The sequence below is a fragment of the Myotis nattereri genome (genome assembly GCF_964212035.1).
Source record: "Myotis nattereri genome assembly, chromosome: 4".
Classification (NCBI taxonomy): domain Eukaryota; kingdom Metazoa; phylum Chordata; class Mammalia; order Chiroptera; family Vespertilionidae; genus Myotis; species Myotis nattereri.
In genome coordinates this window covers 36,744,246-36,757,355 of record NC_138079.1, presented here as the reverse complement: position 1 = coordinate 36,757,355, position 13,110 = coordinate 36,744,246, and positions in this window count along the sequence as shown.

The window sequence follows — 13,110 nt, the reverse complement described above, 5'->3', positions numbered from 1 at the left end:
CACTTCTAGGAGATTATCCACGTGCTATGGTAGAGAGGGCAGAAGGATCTTGTACCCTCTCTTCATCCCCTCTGTTTGCTATATACTGTATAGTAAATTGTAATCAGGACAGGTGAGAGGGTGCTATGGGGTTTGAGTTTTGAACAATCAACAGTCATTAATCCACACCCGTGTGAATTCTGTAACTCCCTTGGCTTAGACCTTAGTCAGTTGGTAATGACTTGCACATCTGCTGAAAACGAGGAAAAGGCCCTGAGCTCTGGCTAACGCCCACCATCTGGCATCAGGTCCTTTCCCAGGAGAGTGTTGACTGGCCAGTAGAGGGCTCTCTTCTTTTGGGAAAAATACAAAACGTCTCTGGGAGCGGTTTTAAACTTAAACCCACACACGGAGTGAGGCACTTCTCTTCCTTGTAGTTGCCCAAAGTCACACAGGTAGTCACTACTTAGGAGCTACAAATTCCCCAAGTGCCATTCCCCTGGAGACTTAGGGATTAACTGAGCACTGCCGCTGTCGGTTTTGGGGGTGTGTTTAAGGGGGATCTGTGGGGGAGGAAGCGTGTTCAGCATTCCACAGAGGTTTTAGGGCAGGGCCTGGGATCTGACCCAGATTATAGCTTTTCCCTTCTTGAGGACGTGAGGCCTTGTTCTGTATTTTAAGATTTAGAAAGCACACATGCCTAGACCAGGATCCCTGGAATATGCTGGTGAGACCTGTTAGCGGGGCCCTGAACCCCTGTTTCAAAGCCCTGTGATGTAACCCCTGGCGGCTGCTCTTTGAGGTGAATGCCCTCACCAGGTCAGATGAAAATCCCCATCAGCGCCTGGAGAGGAAGAGGAGAGGAGCCAACATTAATTTAGCATCTCCTGAGGTAGGCCTGGTGCGGTTAAGCCTCGAGGCCGTATTTCTCTTCATTCTTGTCTGGTGGATATTATTCCTGCCCTCACGCCCTCACCTAGTTTCCAAAGCAGTTTAGGAAATCAGGGTTCAAGAAAGTGAGCGTATTGCGCAAAGTCACACAGGTCGTCACCACCACCGAGGAGCTACGAGTTCCTGGCTCCAGTCTCATCGCTGGCTGGTGTGACTACAGAGTCCAGACTTTGTTTTTCAGGACAGCTCACCCCTGCAGAGCTTAACCCTGACCTGAGCAGGTCGAGGTCACGGACTCAGCAAGGACGTTTCCCCTCCACTTCTGACCTCCGGCCCAGTTTGAGAACCAACTCAAAGCGCTTTTCTTTTTTTTCAGATGAAGGTAGAGTGGTGACCGTGAATTTCTGTGTTCCTTTCTTCAGAGCATACATGGGCTAATATTGAACAAGCTCTGAGAAAATAGACACAAGGGGCTTGAGAAGGTGAACCTGCTTCCCGCAATGTGCCTCGTCTGAGCCCCGAGTGATCCAGCGCAGGTGCGGGGAGCACCTGCCTCCGGCCACAGGGCTCCCGCTGGAGGGGATGGCAAGGCTCAGGCTGGTCGGCTTTTCCCAGCCAAAGCGGCCTCTCAGTCTTACTGTGGTTTAAGAAAGAAGGACAGAAGGAAGAGAAAGGATGAGGCAAGGTGTTTAGGAGCTAGTCAAATGAGCCCTACAGGTGCTTTTCAGGCTGATCCAGGCAATTTTGTACAAGTAGAGAGCACTTTAATGGGAGCTGATCAGCTATAGCCAATGTAGATAATGGCACTTTGCCCTTTTTAAAACTCAACAATATTTGGTATGCTGCTTTTAAACTTAGTCTTGCTAGACTGCCTTACAGGATTTTGAGAAACTGTTTTTTTGCATTATCTATTACCATTCACAATGTTTCACACCTGTCACACATGTGCTAATAATGTTTATTTGTTCAAATCTCTCTAGAGTGGTAGTTCTCAACCTTCCTAATGCCGCGACCCTTTAATACAGTTCCTCATGTTGTGGTGACCCCCAATTTCATTGTTACAAATTGAACATAATTAAAGCATAGTGATTAATCACAAAACCAATATGTAATTATACATGTGTTTTCCGATGGTCTCTTAGGCAACCACTGTGAAAGGGTCATTCGACCCCCAAAGGGGTCGCGACCCACAGGTGGAGAATCCCTGCTCTAGAGTTACAATAAGAAATCCATGGACGTTTATAACAGAAAAGGAATTATTCAAGGAATGGATGTTAAAAAGGAGTTACTGCTGACTCATTTCCCAAACTTTGAGTATACATTTCTGGCTTAGTCCAGTGGTCCTCAAACGTGAGCATGCATCGGAATCACACGGAGGGCTTGTTCAAACAAATTGCTGGGCCTCTGCTGGGCCGGTGTGGCTCAGTGGTTGAGCATTGACCCAGGAACCCAAACGTCACCTGTTCGATTCCTCATCAGGGCAGCTGATCGATGATGTTTCTCTCTCATCGACATTTCTATCTCTCTATCCCTCTTTCTCTAAATCAGTGGTTCTCAACCTTGGCTGCACATTAGAATTACCTGGGAATCTTTTTAAAGTCCTGATTTCTGGGCCTCATCCTCCGGAAATTCTGTTTCTTTGTTACTAATGTTGCGGCCCCACCCCATAACAAAGAAACAGAATTTCTGGAGGATGAGGCCCAGAAATCAGGATTTTAAAAAGATTCCCAGGTGATTCTAATGTGCAGCCAAGGTTGAGAACCACTGCTCTAAATCAATAAAAACATGTAAAAAAAATTGCTAGGCCCCAACCCCCGAGTTTCTGATTTTTTAAGTCTGGAGTGGGTCCCAAAACTTGCAATTTTTTAAAAAATATATATGTTATTGATTTTTCACAGAGAGGAAAGGAGAGGGATAGAGAGCCAGAAACATCAATGAGAGAGAAACATCGATCAGCTGTCTCCCGCACACCTCCCACGGGGGATGTGCCCACAACCGAGGTACATGCCCCTGGCTGGAATCGAACCTAGGACCCTTCAGTCCGCAGGCCGATGCTCTATCCACTGAGCCAAACCGGTTAGGGCAAAACTTGCAATTTTTAACAAGTTCCCTGAGGGATGCTGGTGCTGCTGGTCCGGAACCACACTTTGAGAATTACTGAGGCAGCACTGGAAAAGCTCAACAGTAGATATGTTGTTGCTTCTCCCTTACCCCTCCCTCCCATGTCTGGTAGGAGACGGTAGCTCTGGACTCAGAGATTGGAGTTTGGATTCTTCCTCCAATGCTTTCAACTACGTAATCTTGGCTAATTTACTTCTTAGCACCTCAGTTTTCTCATTTGAAAAATGTGGATAATAGCATCTAGTTCATAGGGTTATGTGGAGTGAGACAATGTATGTAATTGGATTAGAACATATATAGACAAATACAATATATACACAAATGGTAGCTCTTCTTTGTAAGAGTTCTTGCATAGCCCTGAAGTAACTTAGTTGTTAGGTTTACCAACAACAGAACAAAATAAAAATAATTAAATATAAGGCATGTTTTAAAATAATTGGGGAGGTAGTTTTTTTTTTTTTTTTTTTTTTTTTTAAAGAAACACAAACACAAAGAAGCACAGCTCTGGCATTACTGACTACTGTTAATACCTGAGGTCAAAGGCGGGCCCGAGGCCTCTGAGCTCATCAGGGCTGAGCAGGTGGGGGAAAAGTTAGAAGAAAGTTTAATTGGGTTGGTAGCTTTTAAACAATGAAACTCAAAACCTTTCCAGCTGTAGGAATAAGAAGGCTGTTTTACACTTTAAAATTCGATCTTGACATTCCCAACCCTTGTAAAATTGCCTCCCTTCCTAGCCTATCAGGGTCATGGAAATTCCCACTCTTTCAGTTTAAGGCTATGTGTCTCTGGAATGCAAATTGTATTTTCCAGGAGTAATGGCACATTAATCTGATAATACTCACAAACTCTCTCTGATTAGATTCTATAAATCAGCTAGGTGTTACCGTAGAAAACCCAGTGTTTTGCCCCGAGGGAACAAGACACAGAAGAAGCTGGATGGGAGGAAGGACTGGAGCCTGGGACAGAGTGGGGACTGCGGGCCACCCAGGGCACTGGGGGGCAGAAGAGACCTGCCAGTGACCAATTTAGTCGGCCGCTCATTCTGCCGGGAGAGTTGCAGCCAGGCCTTCCAGCTAGTTCTCTGCGCCCTTGAGGTCCCACCGTTTACGGGAAGGTTGGGCTCTGACATTGCTTCTTTGTGGGGAAACTCGGGAGGATGGCTTTGGCTGCAGAGGCCTCGGGAGCCTCGATGGTACCATCTCCTCTCTGGGCCCCTCTCCTCATTTCTCATTTGGAGAGCCACCCACCCTGAAGAAAAAAAAGAAAAAAAAGAAAACATTATTCTGTGGTGCTAGTTAAGTCCAGCCAAGCAGTGACTGCTTTGGGGCGTTTGGGCAGAGATAACCAGTGAGTTTCCCCCCTTCTCTGCTTCTAACAGTGATGACGTCACCTGGAGCAAATGTTACATAAGCTTTGTCCTAATGTCATGGGAAATCCTGAGACTTTGCAAGGATAAGACTTAACTGAAGAGGAAGCGATGACTTTGTTTCATCTTATTAGCTTGTGCTGACTGGGAATCTTAAAGCAGATTCCACTGAATATTTTCAGGGATTTTTAAAAATTAAAAAAAAAATATTTCAGTTACTGTTGCCACTCAACATTATATTAATTTCAGGTGTACAGCACAGTGGTTAGAATTTTATTAGTATATAACTTACAAAGTGATCCCCCCACCGAGTCTTGCGCCCACCTGACACCATAAATAGTTATTACAATATTATTGACGATATTCCCTGAGCTTGTACTGTGTTTTACATCCCGTGCCTATTACTGCCAGTTCGTACTTTGGGGCATTTTCCCAGCGATAAGACTGAATGAGAGCACAAGGTCTGTGTCCCACTTGAACTTCAGCACCCAGGCTGGCCTCGCTTTGAGACAGAAGCACCATGCATCGCACATCTGACTGTAAAGCCAGGAGGCCAGCAGTTTCATTTTGTAGCCCCTCTCAGGTCTTTGGGCTTCGCTGCAGGCTGGGGTCCTCCGTCCTTCTCCAGCTGGTGGTCTTCCATTTCGAATCCAAAGTCAACAAATGTTCACTTGCAATGCCCCGTGGCTGGACAGTGCTGCCAGCTGCGGTAATGGGGGTGAAGGTCAGGGGCAGGCTCGTTCAGGTCTAGCTGGTCTGGTGTTAAACTTCACCAGACCTGTCTTCGTTTGGCAACTGGAGAGGGATGGAGGGGAGGTCATCTCTGTGGCCAGTGTCCTCAGCCTCCATTGGGTTTGTGTTTGGAAGGTGAGTTCGTTTTATGGCCTTTGCAGGGGGCCCAGTGGAGAGTGAGATGGGGAGGAGAATAGCCAGGGACTATTCAGGAGGCTAAGCAGCTTGGCATGGTGCTGGCAGGTTGTGTGCATATTATAAGAAAAAATTAATATAAATGTGGACACTCAAAAATAATCCTATATAATAAAAGGCTAATATGCAAATCGACTAAATGATGGAACGACCAGTCACTATGATGTGCACTGACCACTAGAGGCAGATGCTTAATGAAGGAGCTTCCCCCTGTTGGTCAGTGTGCTCCTACAGGAGGAGCAATGCTCAGCCAGAAGATTCCCCCACCTCCACTGCAGGCGGGCAGTAAGAAGTGAGGGGTCCTGGATGGTGAGAGGGATGTCCTACTGCTGGCTTAGGCCTGCTCCCCTAAGCCAGCAGGTGGACATCCCCCAAGGGGTCCTGGACTGTGAGAGGGTGCAGGCCGGGCTAAGGGACCCCCCCCAGTGCATGAAATTTCGTGCACCAGGACTCTAGTAATAGAATAAGACGGTTAGAGACATTGAAGGCATCTTGACTGTCATTTAGTGGCTCCTGGTACTATTGTATTTATATCCAAGAGTCCTGTGGGCATTTCCTAGAAATTACTTCCCCAAATCCAGATCTGTGTAAAGAAGCCCCATGTTAGGGCTGGGAGAACACAGATGAGTAGAGTTACAGTTGGGGTTAGATCTGGCAGCCTACAAGGTTCTTGCTAACTCTAAGACTCTCTGAATTGTTCCAGACTTGTAAGGTGAAACTTCCGAAGCACCTCTGTAAGTAATTCTACAAATGACCCTGCTCACAACCGCCACACCTCTTCCTGGAGAATGGCTCTCTTTGGGGCTTGGAGTCACTTCAGAAATGAGTGAATTCTCTAGGGCAAATCTTTTTGAGAAGCTGTAGGCAATTTGGTTGAAATCTTCTTGCACTGTTGCAGGCTGGGACCCTCCCATGCTGATAAGGGTCAGGCAGAGCATTAGTGCCTTGAGTAATTCTCCCTCCTGGAGAAGTCTTCTTTACCTCAAGCAGAATGGTTCTTAGTTTGTTTGAGAAACATAATGTAAGTCTTACAGAAGGAAAAGGACTCTGAAATGGCTTTCTAGGTGCTTCTTAGAATCAAGTCTTGCTTCTGACAGAGGTTGAATTCATGAGGATTGGGGAAAGTAGGTTTTCAATAGCAGTATTCCATTAAATGCAAAAAAGGGGATCACTCCAAATCCAAAAGCTATTCTTGCCTGTTACATTACCCTTCTCAGAAACCATCTATCACAACATCAAAATTTCAAATGTGTAAGAATAACAGTAGCCATTTCGACTCTCCCTCTTTCTATTATTATTGTATTTGTCAATGTAAGAACCATCCACACCTGTAAGAATTTTTATGAGTTTATTTGAGCCAAACTGACGACAGTTGCCAGGAAGCAAAATCTCACTGGATTGAGAAAATGTTCTGGGAAATGGCAGTTTTGCACCTTATCTATCCTTCCTTCCTATATAATAAAAGGCTAATATGCAAATCGACTGAACAGCTGAGCAACTGGTCGCTGTGATGCACACTGACCACCAGGGGGCAGATGCTCAATGCAGGAGCTGCCCTCTGATGGTCAGTGTGCTCCTGCAGGGGGAGCGCCACTCAGCCAGAAGCCCTGTGCTGGGCTCACGGCTGGCGAGCCCAGCTGGCAGTGGCAGGAGCCTCTCCCGCCTCTGGGGCAGTTGGACATTCCCCAGGGGCTCCCTGACAGTGAAAGGGCATTGGCAGGGCTGAGGGACCTCCCCTCTCCGAGTGCAGTGAAAGGGTACTGGCAGGGCTGAGGGACCTCCCCTCTCCGAGTGCACAAATTTTGTGCACCGGGCCTCTAGGCTATATATAAAAGGCTAATATGCAAAGTGTCCCCTTGGGAGTTCGACCATGAGACTGGGAGTTTGATCGCTTGCTATGACGTGTGCTGACCACCAGGGGGCAGTGCAGAACACGGCGGGTGACCAGCGGTGGTGGTGGTGGGGGGGGCACTGAGGGAGCGAGGGAAGGAGGAGGTGGGAAGGTGGGGAGGCGGGGAACCTGATTGGCCCTGATCGCCAGCCAGGCCTAGGGACCCTACCCGAGCACGAATAATTTCGTACACCGGGCCTCTAGTTTTACATATTACAATAAAAAGAGGAAGGGTAAGTGGGTTACATGAAATCCATTGGTGATAGATTAGGGAGGTGAGTACAGGATAGTTAATAGTCAACAATTAACAGGGTAAAAATAACAATAAGGGCATTTGTGGTCTCTGTAAAGGCATGTTTATCAGGTATGTTACCCTAAGATAACAACAGACAGGCTCAGTTAAGGTAAAGACTGACCTTTGCTAGGAAAAAATACTGCCCTAGGACATGACTACCTCCTATGAACAGCTTTTAGTTAAAAAGTTTTAATTTTAGAGCATCCTATGTGGTTACTTTAGGTCTCTGAGTTTGTAAGGCCACCATGCAGGCCTTCCCTGAGCTAGTCAGATTTAGCACGTGACCCCTTTTTGTCCACATATTGAATCTTTAGAGAATCACTTTGAGGTGAATTTTATAGATGAAGCTCTGAGAAGTATTATGTGTAACATGTGGCAGCAGAGAAGTAATGAGTGTTCTTTCCACTCCCCCAAGCCCCTCTGATGTTCCTTAGGCTCCAGCCATTCTACATCTACCACCCCTGGCTCTCACCAGCATGTATCTACTCCCTTAGGCAAACTTATTGGCCACTGTCTTGATTCTTCCAGACTTCTGTGTTTTCAGACATTGTACCTTCCTCTTTCTCCTGCAGAAGAAAAGCAACTTCTCCTCAACTGCTTGGTAAACTTTCCTGCCTGGGACTTAGTTTCCCCATCTGTAATGCCAGGAGTCATCTCGCTTGTTACCCCACCCCTCCCACCTCAGCCAGCTCCTCCCCAGGCACTATGAGCCCATCCTCTGATACACTGTAGGGCAGGAAGTACACAGGGAGCCCAGGGCTTTTGTTACTTATTCTATTCTTAAACTTTTCTTAATGTCTTTTTTTTTTAATTAAAAAATATATTTTATTGATTTCAGAGAGGAAGGGAGAGGGAGAAACATCAATGATGACAGAGAATCATTGATTGGCTGACTCTTGTGTGCCCCACTGGGGATCGAGCCCGAAACCCAGGCATGTGCCCTGACTGGGAATTGAACAGTGATCTCCTGAGCCATGCCGACTGGGCTCTAAATGTCTTATTATCGCTGCCCCAAACTAATTGCTAACATGCTTGGCCAGAGCCCTCAAACTCCTATTGCTTTGTCTCCTTCCTGGTTCCTGAATCTCATCTTCCCCAGGTAGTAGCTGTTGACCTTGGGCAAATAACAGCACTTTTTGGAGCTTCAGTTTTCTCATCTGTAGCAAATGGGTTGATAATATCTCTGTTGCACGGATTAGTTGTGATGATTATAACAGACAATAGCTTACAGGAAAACACCTGGCAAAGAGTAGCCACTTGGCTTATTTTAGTTTTCATTTTTCTTTATTTTGGCCCTGGGAACAGTAATCTTTTACACAGAAATATCAGTAATCTCTTAAACCTAGTCTGCCCAGACATCTGAGCCCCTTCACATTTCTGCCTCCATGTGCCCATGTGTATCCTCTATTCCCAGACCCTCAATGCCTTTGAGATGACTGGTTTTGGGGGTCTGCCCCCTCCTTCTGCAACACCCTTTCTTGCTTCCCTGTTTCTTCTAGGCTTACCTCTGTGCCATTACCGCCATGCTCTTTTTGATGCCATAGCCACGTGCTGCTTTGCATACTTCAGGGATTACTGTCAGGATCAACGGGGATGATTTATGCAATAAAAAATGCTCTGCAAAGTAAGATGGGGTGCATTCACACGCATTATGATGATGATGGCTATCACTCCTGCACTATCTTCAGATGACTAAAAATATCCACCCAGCCTGGACCTTCTCAGCATAATCTTATCTCTTGGACTTCCCCACACTGGCTGAGCAGTCTGACAGTTTAAGCAACGGAAGAACTTGTGGGGGACAGCAGTGTTGGGGGTGGAGAATGCCTGAGTAATGAATTACCTTCTTTAGGGTCCCAGTGGGAAACCAGGCACCCCGGAAAGCGTTAATTGACCTCAGTTGAGTGAATGCATTAGGCCCAGCAAGCATTTCATTTGCTCAGGCAGCCCATGGTGATGATGACATTAAATAATCATTATCATTACATGGAAATCCTGTCAACTTGGAGATTTAGAAAGTGTTTCTCAAGTCACATACATATAAGTGACCGAAATGCACAGAATGTTCATCTAGAAGAAAGTATTTGTGAAGACAACATTTGTTTGTAATTGTCAGCATTTGGCAAAGGCAGGAAATGAAAGAATGAAATGAACCACAGCTTTGGATTCCTTCCAGTGTTTTTTCCAATCCCAAATCTTCAAGGCTAGGGAGGGAGGCCTTCCTGTCCTGGGCCATGAGCTCTAGGGAGGGGAGTAGGAGCCTGCAACTCCTGCACCCCCTCGTCTAGGAAGTCATTTCAAAGGGAGCTGCCTCCAGGGAAAAGCAATAGCCCATTGGCCAATATTTATTTATAGTCTTATACCCTGTAAACTTGTCTTCTTTTAAAAAATTAAGAGCAAAAAGTATTTTGGTTCTTGTTTGTTTGCACCACCTCCAGGCACTTGTATCTGTTTTCCTTATTTCTGGGCTGGTTGCTCAACATCTTTGGTCTTGATGAAACTGGTTTCATTCCTCAGCCCTTCCTTATTATTAATGTTCTTATTATTGGTTAGTTCTTTTATGTTTGCAGTGTCCTTGACAATCTTTTTTTATTAGCTGTTCTTTACAACAACACAGTAAGGTGGATCAGCCTTACTGAATATTTATCCAACAAATTGTCCAACATTTTCTTTTGTTGGCTTTTCTTAAGATTTATTACGACCATTTTTTTTTTCTTCTTTCTCAGAGTTGCCCTTCTGCAAGAGTCTTATTTCATGCTTGTTCTTGTGGGGCTGCAGGAGCCAGGGGCTGATGTCATCTGCTTTCCATTGTGTTTGGCTTCTTCCTCCCCTGTGGCTTTCTCACCCTCCTCACAATTATTGTTGCCTCTGCTGTTCATGCAGATGGTGCTCAAGTCATCTAAGGTGGGTTTGAGTAGAGGGCTTCTTTCTTCTTTTTCTTAACTTTGGGGCACATTTCTAAGAGGCCACTGGCTATCAGGTCTTCAGCACATGATTCATTACCAAATAATATTTTGTGGTTGTCGTTGCTGTGGTTGGGTATATATTTACTCTAAGGTGAATCACTGGACTGCCAAGTTATAAAGAGAGATGTTTCAGGGATGGCTGGGGATTTGCACTTAAAAAAAAAAAAAGATCTTAGAGAGAGGAAGGGAGTGAATGAGGAAGAGGGGGAGGAAGAGGGATAAACATTGACCAGTTGCCTTCTGCACACACCCAACTAGGAATCAAACCTACAACCTGGATATGTGCCCTGACTGGGAGTCTAACCCACCACCTATTGGTGTATGGGACGAAGCTCCAACCAACTGAACTACACCGGCCAGCGCTGGGGATTTGTACTTTAACAAAAAAGAATATCAGTTCTGATCAACCAAGAAATGACCACATTTTCCCAAACCCACCATCATCACCACTTCTACTACCACCATCTTTTCCACACAAGAATTGCTATACCCAGTCTTGTACCACCATGAAAAAATACTATATTATGTTTCTCTCTATGCACATATACCAAGATATTCTGGTGTCTAGGACTTTATAAGTAAACAGATTGTCTCCAAATACCATTGAAAAATTATTTGAATACATAATATGTTTGTACTTCTCCATTACACTTACATCATGTTAAAGTTATTGTTGACTTGTCTTCCTTACTCACTAAATTCCGGTTTTCTTGAGGGCAGAGACCATATCATACTCTTCATCCACCAAGTACTGTGCAAGGCACTAGCGAAACTTTTTAGGGAGTTAATAAATGTCTGTTGAGTGAATGTTAAAATGCTCTGATTAAATGAGAAAATGCTTTTGTAAACTATAAAATGTTTTATAAACTAGTAAGGACCATTGAAATATAACTTCTTTTTATTATAATTGCATTACTTTGTCTATACAGCAATGAAGGATTAATTTGAATCCTGTGAAGCTTGATAAGAAATACTTATCCACTTTATAGAACAAGAATGATGGAATTTGATGGAATTTTCAAAAGATTAAAAAGATTATTATTATTATTATTATTATTATCTTTGTTTCTGATCCCATGCTTCAGCATAGAGTCATCCACATGAAGAACAACCCTGTTTCCTGGGCTGGGGTTTAGAATCAGTTCACCACTGGATTACACCAGCCAACAGAAAAACATGGAATGCTTCAGGAATTGGCATGTCATCTTCACAGAGGGCCATGCTAATCTCCTCTGTACTGTTCCAGTTTCAGTATATGTGCTGTCAAAGCCAGCACCAGCCATAGTATTTTGACTGGTTTCTGATGTTGGGCCTTCTTGGTCACCTGTGGCAATTGAGAGTCCAGCAATGGGTGGGATGATAACCTCTGACTGTGTTTAAAATTCATTAAAAAATTCTCTGCTGCCCTAACCGGTTTGGCTCAATGGATAGAGCCCAAATTCAATTCTAGTCAAGGGCATATGCCTGGGTTGCGGGCTTATTTTCCAGTAGGGGATGTGCATGAGGCAGCCGATCAATAATTCCCTCTCATCATTGATGTTTCTATTTTTCTCTCCCTCTCTCTTCCTCTCTGAAATCAATAAAAAATAAAAAATAAAAAATTCTCTGCTGTACCAGTAGGTATTTTAGAAAATGTCCTAAGTGAAGTTGTACTTACATGGGTTCTAGGTGTAGGTGGTTCTGGAAAGCTATGAGCTATTCTGTGCTGTACCAGATTTAAGCCAATGGAATAGCAGTTGCCAAAGCAATCAATGTTCTTAGCAGTTTGAAAATAGTCCAATATTCCAGAACGCTTCCCACTATGGAACTTATCTTAGAGGCTGTGAAGAAGGGAGAAAAGTGTTCTTCCATCCACAATCTCCTGGCATACTCCAAAAAAAAATATACATGAGCCAGTTATTTCTGCAGAACAAACATTACACATAGTGATTAAAAAATAAGTTCTACTTTTGAGTCTGGCACATTTCAGGTACTTAATAAATACTGGCTGAGTGAATAAATGAATGAATTTAGCCTTCCTGTCCTAGCTATCCAAGATGTTTAACATTTGCATGTAAAAAAGGCCCAGGAATAACTTTACTGGCTTCCACCCAAGGGTATGCTGGGGTCAGTCAACAATAGGGGAAGAACTCTGGGTTGGAGCCAAGTCCACTTACAAGAAGCAGCTTTTGATAAAAGCTCAGTTCTCTTATCAATATTCCTTCAACTGTTTCTGTTTCAAAAACTTCTTTTGAAAAGCAAATGCACTGTAGGCAGAAGCTGAATCAGAGAGCCAGAATTCGAGTCCCATCCCCAGTTGGGTGGCAAGACATGTCAAATCAACCCATTGGTAGATTTTGGGGATGGCTTTACAGAAGGCTGACAGCACTTTTGAGTCTATGTATAGAAACATTAAGATTGCTGCTGGAGGTAAAAAAATTAGTCGTTAGAATCTACTGTGTTAAATGAAGTTTCCAGGAAGCCGCACTACAAGAGTCTGGCTTTCATGCCTGATCTTCATTCCTGGCCAGTGGTAGAAACAGAACATGTTGACTTTGGGATCTGGTAATGGTTGTAAATTAGTGGCTTAAAGGCCACAGAGCCACTTTCTTTCCTTCTTGCCTACTTTTCTGCCCCTTATTTCTACCGGTGATTCTGGTTTCGTTTCCTCATGTGCTAATCTCTGTTTGTCAGC